Consider the following 18,785-nt stretch of genomic DNA (forward strand, 5'->3'; position numbering starts at 1 on the left):
TACTTCTTGAGAATCTCAGGGCAGACCTGGTTGTGTTTAGGTGAAACAGGGTTGAAGCTCGTTAGTTGATCTTGTCGAGCTTCCAGTTCAGGACTTAGGTGGCAGATCTGTTCGGGCCTAGCTGTCATGTTGCCTTGAGACGGGTTGACCCATTGGGCTTCTGGTCTATTCTTGACGTCAGTTAACGGTTGACCATTTTATGTATCATCACCAACCTCAAAACCCTAGTTCTTCCCATCTCTCCAACTTCGAAACCATAGCATTCAAATCTTGATTCCATAATGGAGAAGATAACCCTTATCAGACCTGTTACTTTTTTCTTTCTAAAGACTAAAACCCTCCAAAAACCAAAGTCACCAAGTAGGTGCCTATAAGTTTCTTCCATTTGTCCATTTTCTTTGAACTCTTGGGCTTTTGGACTTTTGGGTTTTGTTCTCATTAGAAACCAAGGGGGTGCCTTCATCATTTTCTCTACATCCTTTAATTTTCAAAGAAGACCAAAATGCCCCTTTATTTTTTTATTTCTTAACTTCTCCTTCAGAACTCCAATCGGACTTCCGTTTTCGTTGTCGGGTTCATCATTGATTCCTCTTTTCATTTGACCTATGATTTAACTAAAACGACCAAAATACCCCTAGTGTTCTTTTCTTTTGTCTCATCCACATGAGATAAAAATAAGATGAATCGCTTCGTTTTATTCCGAATCAAACGTGAAACTCCAAATAAGTTACCTAACAAGAACAACACATAAATGATTAGAAATAAAACCCGAGAGGAACTAACACTCATCAAAGTTAAGTGATCCAAATGTGACATTTTCACGCCACATCATGGGATTAACTGCGATTTTCAAAACAGAGACCATAACTAGTTGTTCATAGACTTTTACCGTGTGATTACAATCAAAATCAGTTCTTTTAAGGTTCTCAATTAATTATTGAATACGTTGACGGAGTCTCACAGATAAAATTAAACATTAAGAAGATAATACATCTAGTATTACATCAAATTTACGGGGGATATCCAATTGTGGGGCTTCTTTAGTTGTGGATATAAACAATGTTGTATTCCTTGAAGTAGAAACTTTATTGAATGTGACGGCGAACCAACTAATAATGAAGCGAAATCCAATATTATTATGTTCACGGATAAGTTTACCATTGTCAATTGACAAGATGAGGTTATTGTTGTTTCTATTGTTTTTGGTATACTGATTCAACAAATTAACTCAACGAGCCTCTTAACTGAGTAACTGGTGAAACAAGTTACTACTTCGATTTTTATAAATCAATTAAAAACACTTTATTACCAAATTAATGGAGATATACTAGCGAAGAGACCAATTCAATATCTTTCATAGTTGAATCTCACTATCAATTAAAGATTGGAAAGATGAATGTATTCCTTCCATGTTTTTTGATTTATTATATAAAAATAAATACACTTCTGGATTTCAAAAAACAAAATGTCTTTGATTCAGAAATCAGATAAACGAAAAAGAAAAATTAGAGGATAAGAAGAAGAATATTTTTTCATCGAGGCGGGGTATTCCTCTTTCCTTAAGACAATTGACGTCCTGTGTAGTATCACATAGTTACCGACGTTTGTCTCCCACGATACACCGATTAACTTTTCGATGCAATGGTACTTTAATCATAAAGCAGTCAAACTTGAAAGTATACTAACCTCTGACTTAATGCGAACTGACCGGACTTCCTCATTTTGAACCTCCCTGAAAACTCTATTAATGTTGTTACAAACTCTCTAAAATGGTCATCTAACAATGCTTGATGATCCAAAAAAACGAATAAGGATTTGAAGCTCATTTGGGTCCTAAAAATAGGAATCGAAGAGACACATTCATTGAGGACACTTCTGTTGGGTTCAGGGACACATTTTTTTGGGAAGCACAAAGTGACTTTTCACTTAATTCACAACAGATCATGGTCGGTTGTGATTTGGGTCGTTAGCTCGCGCTCAAAGCACGAACACTCTCCATTAGATCGATCAGATAATGCCCAAAATTATCTTAAAATCTGAAGGAGATTGGACGTTAGATGAGAATCAAGCTTGATCACACCTCACACCCAACGCGGGTGGAACTCAAATCGTTGGATCCCAGCAGCTCCAACAATCCTCATTTTATCCCACTGAGTTCCCGAAGGATCTAACGCCAGACAGTTAGATGTGGGACATTCGCACGGGAAGAACCCGAGCTGCATGATCTTGACATGCTCGCTTTACGTGAATAGCCCAAACTAACATTTTACATTGTCGTTTAGTCTCTCAATTAACCAAACATCTTTCGAACATTAAACTTGAATATTTCCTGAATCAGATTCGAATAATTCTTGGCTCTAAACTTTCGAGCTCAATGAGTCGAACGAAATGGCATACTCCATTTCTGAGTTTGACAATTCGAATCGATCCGGAATCAGCTCCGATCCAAAAGTTTCTAAAGACTTTATTGTAGACGTTGATTTTAAAAAAGATGAGACAAAAAAATCATAATGGACGGAATAAAAAATAATTTCCTGCTCGGATAAATATAAGAGATTAGGCAAAATTCTTTTATATTATTTGAACTTCACGAAAAATTATTGGGGAAAAAATCATAATTGACGGAAGGTCAAATATTTAATTTTTCTAACCAAAATACCACTCTACTTGTGATTATTTTTAATGTATTATGAACGACAGTAACATTGTACTCCCTCCATCTCATATTAAGAGTCCCATTTTTCTTTTAGAGATGTCTCATATTAAGAGTCTCACTTCCTTTTTTATCATATAAAATCAATCTACTTTCCCACAATGCCCTTACCTTGAGTCGACTATAATTTGTTGGAATTTGTTTTTGCAATAAAAGCACTTTAATGTTTAGTGAGGTGGAATAACGAGACTCTCTTGAATCTTAGACTTTTTCTACAATAAATAAGGGTACAAATGAAAGAACAAAATATATGAAAAAAAGTTAGAGTTCCAAAGCGGGACTCTTAATATGAGATAGAGAGAGTATTATATAATCTCTTATTTTGTTCAAAAACTCGAATACAAAATTGTTATCTTCCTAAACTAAATTTTTGTTTGTCATCATAATGCTTTATGAACATAAATAATACATTATGAGCATGCACATGACACTATAGTTGTCCATAACACGTTATGAATAGAACTCAAACTGTTGTGTCAAAACGAATGTCTCATTCAATTTCCTTTTAGCAACCTTTCAATGCTTCGATTATCCAGTAGATGTAATATTTTATCATCATTTTATCTTTAATGTCATTTCCAAAAAAGAAATATGAAATCGAGAAACAAATTGAGTGTATTATCATCTGATTAAACTTTATTTGTTGTTTCTATCTAGAATAATAATTGTTACATGTTTCAAAACCAATTTCACTTTTCATTTGACAAACCCATTTGCCCATTGAGCACGTCTAAAAGCACCGGGCCAAAGGGCAGTAAGAGGGTCGCCATGTCATGGACTCGGGCCAATGACCATTGACCGAGTTCTTTATAAGCACCCAGTCAACTAGCCTGGGTGAAGTTCACTTCTACTTTCTTCTATGTTCTTCTAAAAAAATTTCTTTTTTCTTCCTAAACAAAACCCTTGGTAAGATTGCACTACTACTAACATTCTCCGGCAACGACACCGACAACTACAGGCGCCAACTCAAACAAATTTAGATTAAGCATATGAATTTATTAGAAGAGATAATGAAGATTAGAGCGAGTGAGATCCTTCATATAAAAAAAAATATCAAAAGTCATTGACTGGGTAGTACGTGACGGGCTGAAAAAACACGGATATGCCTTTCCGTGACCACACAAGAGGCTTTAAATGTGTTTGAAATTGTAAACAAAAGCATTCTAAACATGTTATATGTTGTTATTGACGTCCACAATCATTCAAACAACAATCTAAGTAAAAAAATTTATAAAAGTTTAGGGTTTTTTTAACCAACCTTAAAGGGGCAAATGTAGCTTGATTTCTACATCGTGTTCACCAATTGATTGTTGATCTAGATACTTAGAGAGTGAAAGGACTAATTGAAAGAGTATGAGAGCAAGATTTGTGAGAGATGAGTGAGAGTTTTAGAGATTAAATGACTCGGTTTTGAGTACTAAGAAAGAGAAACTTGGTGTTTCGTTTTGAACTGAGAAGTAAGTGGGTGTTAGGGTTCCTTTGGGCGGGCGTTAGTGTAGAGTCGGGTACTTACAGATTGGCTGACGCCAATAAAGAAAATAGTTGTTGGACCCGACTTAGAGAGTCGCCCACTTACAACCATTTGGTATGGTATCGTCATCATCAAATTAAACTTCATTTGTAGTTTCCTGTGCATCCTGTAAAAAAAAGCGGAGGGAAAAGATCACCTCCCCTGATGATGCATAAAATGTCCAGACGTTGACTAACGTCTGAAGAGTCAAAAATCAGACCAGAAGTCTCTTGGAACAGCTCAGCTTAAGGCAGCAGGACAGCTAAAACTCCTGATGGTCCACCAGACATTCCCACAACAGGGAGGTCGGCCAGAAGAAACCAGCTCTGCACAAAACGCCCTTGGCATGGACAGATCATCCCTGGGATCTCTAAAGGAATAAGGGGGGTCTCCACAGGTTCGGCCCATATCTTACGCCCAGAACTGGGAAGATATCAGCGCTGCGCAACCTAATGACTTAATCTCGGACTTTCCAGAAAGATCTCAGTCGGTTACACATCTAGAAGTGTTTTAGCCCGGTTGGACTCCAAGTATCTAAAGGAGGAAACTTCTCCTTTAGAGTCTATCACTCTGGCAAAGATAACAACGAAGTATCCTTGAACTTAGGAACTTTTACTTATCAGAGATCTGGGATAGACTCGAAGAGAAACCCTAGATACGCAAAAGAGGTAACTTCTATATTGGTTTGACGGCAACCGCCTCACCACCGCCACTGATCATAGTCGGCCTAACATCTCCTATAAAAGGCCCCCCACATTGTCCTTCTCAGGACACGATCTCTTCTCCCTAAAATATCACCCAAAACTCAGAGTTCTCGTAACTCGCCCCCCAAAAGGATCAATCAATATTCATTCTTTTACTGCAAAGAACAACCTGACTGTCTTGAGCGTCGGAGCGGTTTTCGAACCCTTTGCAGGTTTTCCCTCCTTTGGGAACAGACGAACAGGAGCAAAGAATCAGGAGCTGGAGCTAGGAGTCAGGAGCTGGAGCAAGAAGCAGGGAGTAGAGAAACGGAGCAGAGTAGAGAAGCAGAGCTGAACAGAGGGATCTCACATCTCTAAACAGAATATTCTATCATAACGGAGGTTGTCATGCATCAACTCCCTTTTTCATACTGATTTAACCGGCAACCAATTTTCGACATCAGCATTTGGCGCTAGAAGGAGGGTATCTCTCCAACAAATTATCACATTCGGTAATTCGAATCCTACTCAGTACTTCTTCAAAACTAATCATTTTTTCCTAAAAAACCTTCAACCAGATATGCCAGCAGAAAAACAAACACCCGGTGAAGACCGAGAAGGATCTCTGTACCTCATAATGATCTCAGCAGCTCTTGAGCGACTTAAGGCTGAAAGAAGGAAACAAAAAGAGAGAATAACGAAGCTTCAGAGCGACCTAGACGTAGCAGAAGCTAGGTTGGAATCCTTGCTGGGTAAAAATCCCAGAACAGCAAACGACCTGAGAGGCCCAAGGTTCTCAGGAATAGGACCACTCTCAGAAGCAAGAAACTTTACTAATCTCACCCAAGCTCACCTCGACGCATTCGGAAAACCCTCCGACGAAAGGGCCGCCAACTCATGTCAAAAAGACCAGACTGAGAGCCAGGGAGCTCGAGACACGACCCTAGCAGTAACAACAATCAGGCGCTTGACAGTACTGGCGAAAGAGCTCGGCGAAATATCAGAAACTCTGATGAGAATATTCACCAAGGCGGAAACGGAATCCGAATCCGAGGACGAAGAAAGTGTCAACGTCATAGCTGGAGGGCCAACTCAGGCAGAGAACAAAAGTAACAAACGACGACGAAAGGATCTGGAGATCACGATGGTACAAAACGAGGACACACCTCCGATAATGTTCACTAATGACGATCTGAAAGAAGTAATCACACCTCACGCAGACCCCCTAGTGATAACAGCGCTGGTTGCCAATCGAAGAATAGGGCGTATCCTAGTGGACACGGGAAGCTCCACAGAGATCATAAGCCGAGCATGCCTCCAAAAACTCCAGGTGAGAGCACATCACACCGAGACTTATGACCGTTTCGGCGGAGATCGACTACGAGCTGGGGGAAAGGTCATTTTACCCATACTCATCGGAGAAGGAACGACCAGCCGAGCACTAATGACAGAGTTCGTGATCATCGACGAACTACACGCGTACAACATTATTCTGGGAAGGAACTTCTTGAAGGAATCACGAGCTGTGATCTCTTTGAACCACTTAACTCTGAAATTCCCAATTCCGGGAACGAATCTGGTAGGAACAATAAAAGGAGATCAAGCGGCAGCCAGGGGATGTTACGTCGTTTCAGCTCGACACTATCGACGGCCGGCAGTGGTCCCCACCCTTCCAAGCACTGGAAAAATCACTGACTTCGATCACGCCGCAAACATGCAGGAATAGCGCCACCAAGGTCATTATTGCTCACACAGAGTACCTAAGTATATATATTATTTTAGCCGCTAGGTAAGAAAAGTACTGTTACTAGCTACATATTTTATCTACATATATACATATATATTATTTTAGCCTCTAGGCAAGAAAAGTAGCGCTGCTCGCTACATATTTTAACTAGCAAAATAAAATATTTTCAGCAACTAGCTACCTATTTTATCTAGCAAAATAAAATATTTTTAGGAGGAGTCCTAATTAAACTCATCTCGCTCTGAATCGAGCAGGTAGCCCTGACAGCGAAAGCCATGACCAGGGGACCTAAAGGCAGCCTTGGTAGGTGAGAGTAGCGACCAAGGGCCCTAATTTAAACAGCCCTGCTAAGCGAAAGCCACGATCAGGGACAGGATAGCCTCCGTAGCTACGGCGACAACCGAGAGCCCTAAGGAGCAGTCCTAGTTAAACTAAACTTTGCTCGAGTAAAAACCAACCCCTCACCAAGGTCCTAAGGAGAAGTCCTAGTTACACTGATCGGCTCAAGCCGGCAAAGGAAGTAGCTCCGGTAGCTACGGCTGCGACCCGAGGCCTCACAAGGAGGAGTCCTAGTTAAACTCAACCCTTTACTCGAGTGAAACGTGGTCCCTGTGGATCCCCAAGGAGAAGTCCTAGTTAAACCCGATGAAGGTGACCGGGGGTATAAGGAGAAGTCCTTGCGAAACTATTCATGCTTGAATGAGGAAGACAGCCCTGGTAGCTAAGGCCACGACAAGGGGCACGGGAGGAGTCCCAGCGAAAACTAGTCGTGCCCGCACCGACGTAACCAACTCTGATAGCCCAAGCTACGACCAGAGGTTTAAGGAGAAGTCCTAGCGAAACTAGTTGTGCTCAAGCCAACGAAACCAGCCCTGCTGGTAGCGAAAGCTACGATCAGAGGTTTAAGGAGAAGTCCTAGCGAAACTAGTTGTGCTCAAGCCAATGAAACCAGCTCTGGTAGCGGAAGCTACGACCAGAGGTTTAAGGAGTAGTCCTAGCGAAACTAGTCGTGCTCAAGCCAACGAAACCCGCTCTGGTAGCGAAAGCTACGACCAGAGGTTTAAGGAGAGGTCCTAGCGAAACTAGTTGTGCTCAAGCCAACGAAACCAGCTCTGGTAGCGAAAGCTACAACCAGAGGTCTAAGGAGAAGTCCTAGCTAAATTAGTTGTGCTTAGGCCAACGACGCCAGCCCTGGTAGCGCAAGCTACGACCCGGGGTAGAACTCAGGTTCATAAAATATTCAATACTTTTATACAGGGCTAACTTGGGTTCTATTTCTGCAGAGGGAATTAGTAAGCGTAGGACATGCTAAACTAGGTCTGAAATTGTTTCTCTTACAGCTACGACCATTCGGAGCATGCGTAGTAAGCCTAGGAAATTGCATTAGTAAGTTAGGATGGACTAACTATATCCTACTAAGTTCTTATATGTGCAGCAGGAAGATATGGAAGCAAATCAAAACCATTAAGATTGCCATTGTATCAAGGTCACCATTCAGACAAGGAAAGGAAGAGCATCCAGAAGACAAAAAAAAAAACAAAAACATCTACAGTTCTTCACTAGAAAGGATAGGATCAGAATGACCATCAGGACTAGGAACAGAGGAAGCAGAGCCTTCGTCGGAATCATCACCCACATGGACCACAGAAGCGGTGACCCCCTGGTCTCACTCGTCCTCACTAAAGGAAAAGTCTTCCTCCAACCCTCTATCAACAACAACGGCATTAACGGACAAGGCGACTCGCTCTTTATCAAGATGACGCAGGGGAGTAGTTTCCTTAGGAACGTAGAAACGACGAGTTGCATCCCAAGCAACCTGAAACGCGGAGTTACGTTGCCACCTCAAGATCGCCGAGAACTCATCCCCCTCTTTGAAAGTCGCTATCAACCTCTGACGGCTCACGTCGGTCATTTCAAAGAAGTTCTTGTAAGAAGCTTGAAGAGCGGCCTTATCTTTGTCCCTCTGCTGAATCAGAGTAGCCTCCTTCTCTTGAAGGGCTTGAAGCCTCTCTTCTAGACTAGCAACACGAGCATCAAATTGAGAAGACTGAAGTTCAGCACTGGTCCTAGATTGCTCCGCTTCCAGCTTCCACGAATCTCGTTCAGCGGAGACAATCTTCACGTCGTTGGCCAAAATCTCGGCTTCAACTTTGTAAGACAAGGCATCCTTCTCGGCCTTCGCAAGCTGGGATTCTAGGCGCTCGATCGAGGATAACTGAGATGCGACGTTGTGATTAACTTGATAACTTTGAAAAAGGCAAAGAAGATACGCAAGATTGGGAAAAAGAGCATAAGGAAGAAAAGAAGACAGAAAAATAGTGCTGGAAGTACCTCATTATGAAAATACAAATAAAGACTATTGATCAGGGAGGACACACGATGGGGGACATCTTTCGGCAGAGAAGACACCTTCGCCGATAAATCTAGGCCGGACAAGGACTTCCCTTTTTCGGCCAAGGAATGAACACTCGCCCTGGTCCTGGAAGCAACAGCACCACGACTGATCAGAAGAGGAACCGGAGGGGAAGAGCTGGTAGCAACCAGAGGTGAAGCCGGACTAATAGGTTCCCGAATAATGACACCAGTCAAACTTCTTTTACTCGAAGATTTGGTACGAGACTTTTTCACACCAGAGGAGGACGGCAAGTCATCAGTCCTACTCCGTTTTCCCAAGATAGCTAAAAAAAAGAAAAAGGAGATCAAGGAAATCAGACGTATAAAGAAAACCGAAAAGAAAAGAAGGGAAAAGAGACATCTTCAAACCAAGACTTACTAGGCACAGAAGGGAGCTTCTTTTGCTGATAAAGAGCATTCAGATTAGCAACACTCTCAGGAATAAGACCCTCCTTGTCTCTGACTAAAGCATTTAAGGCCGCTAGACACTTAACATCTCCTTCATCAGGAACAATAGTCGGACGGGTATAGGTAGGATCAGGCGAACGGAAATCATATTTTTCAGTCACAAGATAAGGACGAACGAAAAAGAACCTACCCTTATAAACCTTCGGAATAGTCGGAGCAGAGAAAAACGGACCGACGCGAGAGGAAAAATAATGCCAACATTTGTCACTAGATTTGAGGGAAAAGTCTTATCAAAAGCAAACAAGCTTGCCTTCTCACCAAGACGAAGAAAAAGGAAGTAAAACGTCATAATGGTCATAACGGCGTTGGGACTCATCTGAAAGAGTCGCAATCCATAGAAGTTCAACAAATCAACAAGAAAAGTAGGGAAAGGAACCACCAACCCTAGATTGAAGAAAACCTCATATACGCCAACACGACGATCATCGAAAAAGTAGATCTTATCATTAGGAGAAGGCAAAAGGAGTTCGACGGAAGCAGGAATCGCATGATCACTTCGAAGAGTGTCAAGATCACCTTGAGTCATCTGGCTCGAGAAGCGGTGTTGACTAGCGAAATCAGCATCGGGAGAAAACGTTGCCATTTTCTTGAAACAGAACAGAGGAGGAAGGAGAGCACAACCCAAGAAATGAAGAACTGACTAGACGAAGAAAGAAAAAGAAAGAAATATGAACAAATCCAGAGGCTTAAAAAGACTCAGCTTGAGAGTTAAGGCTAACACACATCGAGCCAATGGGAAAGAGACACGCGGTAGCAGTCGCAGCTGGAAAAACCCTAAACATCTCCTCAATCAATAGCTAGAGAAAATCGACGGTCCAGATTAGCCCAAAGATGGCGTTAGAAATTAATAGAACCCTAGGGAACGTACCCGCTTTCCCACTAGCAAGATACCACGTGTCCACACATGCCAAAAACGCTACCCTGAATAACAATTCAGAGGGATCAGCGCCAAAAGCAGGCAATCAGAGAATCAAATCTGTGACGTCACAAAATCACGCATGGAAAGGAATTAATTACTTGCGCAGAAGACAAAACGTGCCCTGGAATAATAAGCCACGTATAAAAACACAGCCGGATCAGCTCAAGTAGAGCTAATACACAATTAAAGAAAATCTCCAATCAGCTCTGGAATACTGATAGTAAGACAGAACTCCACCAAACGACCACAGTTTAGGTAAGGCCCAAAGAGCTTTACGATACAACTCTGGGACTGGTAAAACTTTCGACTTCTGGCCTTCAAAGTAAAACACACGAGTTACTTCTACTACTTAGCCTCTCTACTTTCAACTAAGGAGTGACGGGACTCATGATGATGCATAAAATGTCCAAACGTTGACTAACGTCTGAAGAGTCAAAGATCAGACCAGAAGTCTCTTGGAACAGCTCGGCTTAAGGCAGCAGGACAGCTAAAACTCCTGATGGTCCACCAGACATTCCCACAACAGGGAGGTCGGCCAGAAGAAACCAACTCTGCACAAAACACCCTTGGCATGGACAGATCAGCCCTGTGATCTATAAAGGAATAAGGGGGGTCTCCACAGGTTCGGCCCATATCTTACGCCCAGAACTGGGAAGATATCAGCGCTGCGCAACCTAATGACTTAATCTCGGACTTTTCGGAAAGATCTCAGTCGGTTACACATCTAGAAGTATTTAAGCCCCGTTGGACTCCACGTATCTAAAGGAGGAAACTTCTCCTTTAGAGTCTATCACTCTGGCAAAGATAACAACGAAGTATCCTTGAACTTAGGAACTTTCACTTATCAGAGATCCGGGATAGACTCGAATCGAAACCCTAGATACGCAAAAGAGGTAACATCTATATTGGTTTGACGGCAACCGCCTCACCACCGCCACTGATCATAGTCGGCCTAACATCGCATATAAAAGGCCCCCCACATCGTCCTTCTCAGGACACGATCTCTTCTCCCAAAAAGATCACCCAAAACTCAGAGTTCTCATGACTCGCCCCCCAAAAGGATCAATCAATATTCATTCTTTTACTGCAAAAAACAACCTGACTGTCTTGAGCGTCGGAGCGGTTTTCGAACCCTTTGCAGGTTTTCCCCCCTTTGGGAACAGACGAACAGGAGTAAGGAATCAGGAGCTGGAGCTAGGAGTCAGGAGCTGGAGCAAGAAGCAGGGACCAGAGAAACGGAGCAGAGCAGAGAAGCAGAGCTGCACAGAGGGATCTCACCTCTCTAAACAGAATATTCTATCATAACGGAGGTTGTCATGCATCAACTCCCTTTTTCATGCTGAATTTAACCGACAACCAATTTTCGACATCAGCATCCCCCATTTTGGATCTTGGGCATTTTTTTCAGAATAAGAGCTAGAAAGTTCAGGTAGGGATATTAATCAACAACAAACAAAAAACTCGAAACTTTCATTCATAAAAAGAGATAATAAAGGAAACAAAGATATTCATCTCAACAACCCTTCCATTTTATGTCATTAATAACATTCACGTTATTTTCATATAAAGAAATTTCAGAGGCCGCGACTTTGGGGAATAAAGAAAAATCTCCAGGCAATAAAAAATTTCTACAAAGATGGTCAACTGGGATTTACTTTTTTTTATTTCTATTTGTTGTTATAGGGCTTCTAATTTTGGGAGTTACAAAAATTAAATTTTTAGAAGATCCCATACAAGAATTTAGAAGGAAATTTTATAAACAAACAAAATCTTTCGAGTGATCTAAACCCTAAACTCCTTCCAAGTGTTTCTTCTTTTCCTCATATTCTTCTCCATAGCTTTGTTTTCTTTTAACCACTAAACCCTAAAAACATGGAGAACAAACCTAATATGTTTAGAAGTGATCAAAAAATATATTTTAGAACTCAAAATTAACTGATTTTTAGGGTTTAGAATGTCTTTACCTCTCTTAGAGGATTAATGGATGAAGAAACTTGCTTTGGACGTCCCATGGAAGATGTATTAAGAGCTTTAAGAGAGTTTGTTTGATGATTTCTAGGGTTTATAATTTTTTCCCTTTTTATCTCTCTACTTTTGTTTCTGATTTTAGAGAAATAAGGATAGTAGGGTTGAAGATTTTGGGAAGATAAGTAAGAGAAGTAATGGAGAAGGAAGAACAAAAAGTTTGGCTAGAAGAGGACATGAGATGGATGAGTTTTTCTCCAAAGAAGAAGAAAGGGAAGGGGGAGAAAGAACTTAAAATATGGAAATTAATTATTTTTACATAAAGTTAGTTTTGTAAATTGTAATTTTTTCCTGTATTCCCCGTGAGAAAATATGTCGTGGAGAGTTTACAAAAAAACATGGATTCCCGGAGCCTTTATTCCCCAAAGTCACAACCTTTAGAATACTTACAAAAGAATGTCAATATGATTATCATTGCCTGCCTCATACTTCTAACTTGTCTCTCTTTCTCTGGTCAGTATTATCTTCAAAAAAAAAACAAGGATTTTGATTGACAATCTCCCCATAACTTGATTCTTTCATTTTAGGGTCCATCACATCCGATCTCTTTTACCCAAACACAGTAAACTTAAGCTCTTTTTTCTTCATCTTCAAAGACTTCTCTTTTCTCTTTCAAAACGTGATGATAGATTCTGGTAGTTTTCTTTAATATGAGTTAATTCTTATATAAACAAAGAGAAAAAAATGAACTCAAGTATGCTCAAGTATATAGTAAAAGAAACAAGCAGACCCTCATTCAATAAAAAACTCAAAAAATCCAAAACTGAATAAAATTATAAGTTCTTGTAAAGAAGAAAGAAAACCCTAATTTCCAGTAAACAAAAATTTGAAGCTGATCAAATCAAATTCATCACCGAATAAGATAAACCCAATTCCCAAATAAGAACAAAATACCAGATTGATTGTTTTTACCTTTAAATAGCATTTGTTCTTCACAATTTCACCTCTAATTCTGAATTTTTAGATGGGTTAATTCCGTTTTGACCCCAATTTGTGACCAACTCACTCGTTTTGGCCCCCATATGTGTCTGACCATTCGTTTTGGACCTCAATTGTGTCCGGTAGTTCGTTTGGCCCCCAATTTTTGTCACACTATCATTTTTGCCCATGTGACATTTCTATAAATATCTATTTTTTTCTTCTTTTCCCATTTTCTAAATTCTTCTATCTTAGATAATATTAACTCTTTAATCAACTTTAACTCTTTAATTTCTTGTTCTATCATCTCTCATCTGTCTGTCTCTCTCTATCATTTGTCTCTCTCCCTCTCTCTCATCAGGGATTAGTTCTTGAAATCTAACCTGAAATGAGCAAAAGAAATTTTAGTAAAATCAATCAAGAATTCTGGTTATTAGGCAAAAAATAATTCTAAAGAAGTTTCAAAGCACGATCATGGTGAACAAATCTCAAAATTAGGAAATCTGGGAAAAAGAACTACGTCAACATATCATTTTATCTGTTGGAATGTGGAAACACTTAATTGAACAAATCTCAAAATTAGGGTTGTATGAGATCTTAACCCTAAAAATTTCAATCTTGCTTGCTTTTAGACTAGTAAAACTCGATTCGAAAACTTAACTAGTAGACTCAAGTAACTGAAAGCAACCAAAATAGAGAACTAATACCTATTATCAATTCCAAACCCGATCTCGAATAAACCCATGAGAAATCGTTTAGATTAAGAACATAATTCTCTTTGTTCATCAGGAATAATGAAACAAAAATCCTATAAAGCATCTTTAACAAAATCCACCAAAAAAAATCTATTTCATCAAATCTAGAGCAAATAAGCAATCATTTTTCGATAGTAGATGTGAAATTAGGAAATAAGATTATGATCAAATAAACAGTGTTTTTAGAGCTGTCGCCATTAAAGAGTTTCTTCTAGTAGTCCTTCAAAGTGTTCACCACATGAGAGTGAGAGATCGTAGAGAGAGACTGGCCCCTAAATCAATTTTGAAGAAGTGTCAATCCCCCAAAATTACACCCATTGCTGAACAAATATGTGACCATGATGATGATCAACCATTTGCTTGTAATTACAATCATTGGAGTTTCAATTCCAAAAGAAATTGTCAAGTTAATTATGCTCTGTAGGTTTGTTGTACTGTGACGAAAATTGAAGGTCAAAACGAATTGTCGGACGCATATGGGGGCCAAAACGAACTGCTGAACACATATGGGGGTCAAACGGTGAGTTGTTCACAAATTGGGGGTCAAAACAGTATCAATCCTTTTTAGATTGAAGCAATCAATCCACCATTATAGATCAATGAATTGTGGATGAGATAAAATAGTTGAAATATCTAGTTCACTCATTGGTTCTTCATTTTCAATTATAGATGGGAGATTGAGATCAATCAAATTATCTCTCCATTTATAAGAATCTGCAGTAGTAGCTAGATGAGAGAAATGAATTAATGATATCTATAAATGAATAAGTGAGAGAGAAATGAATTATTGATATTTAGTAGGGTTTAGGGATTAGAGAGGGTTTAGGGTTTTGAGTTTAAATTTTTAAAGGGTTCGAGTTCAGGATTTAGGGTGTTTTTATGATCAAAAGGGGTTTTAGGGTTAAATGTTACGGTTTTTTAAGCGTGTAAGGTTGAAGAGGATAAAGGGTTATAAGTGACGGTCGTACTAGAGAAGGTTTATGGTTTAAATAGATTTAGGGTATAGAGAAGGTTTAAAGACGTATTTTATTTTACATAGGCTTTTGGGTTTAAAGGGTGTTTATGGTTTTGAGAGGGTTTGGAATTTAGAGAGGGTTTGGGGTTTTGAGAGAGTTTGGGGTTTTGAAAGGATTTAGGGTTTGAAGGTGTAGGGTTTAGAGAGGCTTTAGGGTTTAGAGATGGTTTAGGGTTTTGAGTTTCAAGTTTTTAAAGAGTTAAATTTTAGAGTTTAGAAGGCTTAAGGTGTTTTTATTGGTTAAAAGATGGGTTAGGGTTAGGTGTTATGATTTTTTTAGGGGGTAAGGTTGAGGGGGATTTAGGGTATAAGCGACGCACGTATTGCTTTACTTGTTTGTAAATGTTAATAAATACGGTTTTGTGTCGTCGCTAGTATTTGGATCATTTGTTTGTAAATGTTTACATTAATAGGGGTAAAAAAATGAACTAGAGAGCCTCGGACCCGCGTCATTCAGTTGGAAGCCGATAAGCACTCACTATCCGGCCAAACACTAAACTTGTTGTCTTGTCAGTCAGGACATTTATATAAACCCAAACGCCTACCTTGTCCGTCGGGCGAGCCAAATGGTTGATAAAAGATGGGGATTTTAATAAGTTTTGAGGAAACTTTAAACAACCATAACTCGGAGAGAATTTTTTTTTCACCGGATCGAGGGTGACGAGGTCGTGTGAATGCAACCTTCTACAGGTCGGTCGGGACTATCGGATTTTGAAAAAAACGTTGTTTTCATTCTCATCCGTCCATTTTCCAGTTTACAAGTAACTTGAGGAACTTAAAACTCAGATAACTTGTTGTCAATATTATGAATCGATGAAATTTTCATGAAAATTGATGCAGGGGCACCAGGCCGGGCCCGTTAGCCGTGAGCGTCTCGGCCACATAGGCCAATCGACCAGAACGTTTAGTTTTAGTAAAGTCCCAGTTTTAGTATGATTCGTATTGAATTTAGGTTTAAGAAGTTGCATTATTTCAATATTTCTATTAATTGGGAAAGTCCAGTTTGAGTTTATCTATTTAGGAAGTTGCAGTATTTCAGTATTTCCATTATTTAGGAAAGTCCAGTTTGAGTCTAATTAGGAAAGTCTAACATCCTATAAAAGGAGGTCCAACCTGTCTTTATGATTCATGTTGAAGATAAAAACCAATCAAGTTTATAGTTATTTAGAGTTTTTTTCGTCGTTCTTTTATCTGTACTTTATTTTATTGTTTTCTTTTAAGTTCTGTTGCGTCTACATCAAAAATGCTTCTAACATCCAGGAGATCAATAGCAAAGGGTTCTGGATTCAATATAATGAATTTAAAGGAAATTAAAATATAGTATTTGTACTATGGATGTGCTAGAAAGTTATATAAGGCATTGTAGATCTCCTGGTCTGAGATTTAGTTTTGCAACTCAACCTGAAAGTATGGGGTCCCATGTTCAAACCTAAACTTTATCGTTTTTATCACATCTTGATGATGTACCAATGTCATTTTAATGACTTCGTAGAATCGTAGTCAACCGTCCAGAAAAATCCAAACTTCCTTCTCTTTTTTGAGATAAAGTATTAAAATTTAAAAGTTTGATGAGCTTCAGGCCAATAGTTTTGATAGGTTTTAGGCCCAGTAATTTAGAATGTTTAATTTAAGGTGGTTATCGTGTTTATAACATCTTAATGATGTATCAATGGTTTGGTAATGACTTCATAGAATTGTAGTCAACCTTCCAAAAATATCCAAATTTCCTTCCCCTTTTTGAGACAAAGTAAGAGAATTAGAATCTCTCCAATAAGTTTTTTTTTTCGTAAAAGTACGCTTTAGGAGTTGAATCTCAATAAAGCTATACTTCATTAGGGCATTACCCCTTCCATTACCAAATCATGTTCAAGATGATTTAGGCATGCCAGGTTCTTTCTTCGGGTTGTTTGATATCCGCGGATATCTGTAGATGGACATTTGCTAAATATTTATTATTTTAATATTATTATTATTTCTTTTCATATGAAATAACAAATTTTTACTTTTTTATACACTTATGGGCATTAATGGACAATTGGTGGATATTTATTATTTGATATAGTATAATGTTATAATAATATTATCATATTATTATAGTAATAATAATAATAATAATAATAATAATAATAATAATAATAATAATAATAATAATAATAATAATAATAATATAATAATAATATTAATAATATTAATATTATAATAACAATATAATCATTAATATGTTGTTCCTCTGGTTATGATTTGAGTTCACTTTAACTCTGTCTGGTTTTGATTAAGCCAGAGGCTGGGTTGAAGTAGGGAACTTCCTTTCTCTAAGTTATAGAGAGATAAACGATAAGCGAATACCAACTTTATCAGTAGTTCCTTCTTTCGGATTAACCGAGATAGACAAAAGATAATGACGAGGCGATAATAAATTCTCTTTTCGTAAGACATTTTACATCTCCGTAATAGTACCAAATGTTAGGGTTTATACCTTCGGGATACAACAACTATCCTTTCAGAATTTTAAGGTGGTACTTCTATATTCTGAAAGCGAGCGAACCTTCGTAAATATTATGAGCTCTTGATTGAGGCGAATAGATCTTCTAGATACTCATATACTTCTCTCTTCCTTTTCTAGATATACTAGAATACTTCCTAATCAGATACTGTTTGTTAAAAGAGTTTTTTAGATATACTAGAATACTTCCCAATCAGATACTGATTGTTAGAAGAGAAGAGAAGAAGAGAATTACTTCTAGGCGCTTTAGAATTCTAACTTCACTCGAAATTTCTTCCTTTTTCTAGATATTCCAGACACACCAAAACATACTAGAATTACTTCCCAATAAGATATTTCAGACACACCAGAATACTAATTGTTAGAAGAGAAGAGAAGAAGATAATGAAATTGATGTGAATTGGAATGGTTTTGGTTGTTTATATAGGAGTTGAATGGGTACATAGTGTCTTTTGGGGTTAATGGATGTATCCCTTCGAAAGGGTGGACTAAACTGAAACAATAACTGAAATTGGATTCGGTTGTAATCTAGATCGTCCGATCAAGCTAAATTTCGCGGAGGAAACGCCCACTGTTAGATGAAACTAAGCATGTCCCGAAATACGCCCAAAAGGTGACAAATCTGGCCGTTGGATGAAAGATCAGACAAAATCCCACCTGGTGCCTGACGCAGAAGTGACGGGGGTCGTTGGATCTATCCGATCCAACGCTGTTAGGCGCGTCCTAACGTTATCCCGTAACATCCAACATGCGACCGTTAGATCTTGCGGAGAGAACGCCATCCGTTCAGATCAGGATCGGCCCCCAAAGTGACGTGTCCAACTTGACGCTTTAGTCCTTGTTTCAAACGATCTTCGTCCAAACTTTAAACTAGAATTTCTCATTCATCTGGAATTGGATTTGAGTGATTCTTGGCTCTAACTTGAAGAGCTCGACGATATGAACGCAATGGTGCATTCTGTTTCTGAGTTTGACGAGTCAGGTCGAGCCAAAATCAGCTCCGATTCTAACATAATATTGTTGTGTTATATTATTAATCTAATTATAGTGGTAATAATAATATTTATTACTTTTGTTATCTTCCTTACCTAAATGTCCCCAAATGTCACATAAATGGTCACATGTGAAGAAAATC

Source organism: Eschscholzia californica, unplaced genomic scaffold, assembly GCF_041429995.1.
Source record: "Eschscholzia californica isolate CP2 unplaced genomic scaffold, dmEscCali1.0.p SCAF_4, whole genome shotgun sequence".
In the NCBI taxonomy this organism is placed as follows: domain Eukaryota; kingdom Viridiplantae; phylum Streptophyta; class Magnoliopsida; order Ranunculales; family Papaveraceae; genus Eschscholzia; species Eschscholzia californica.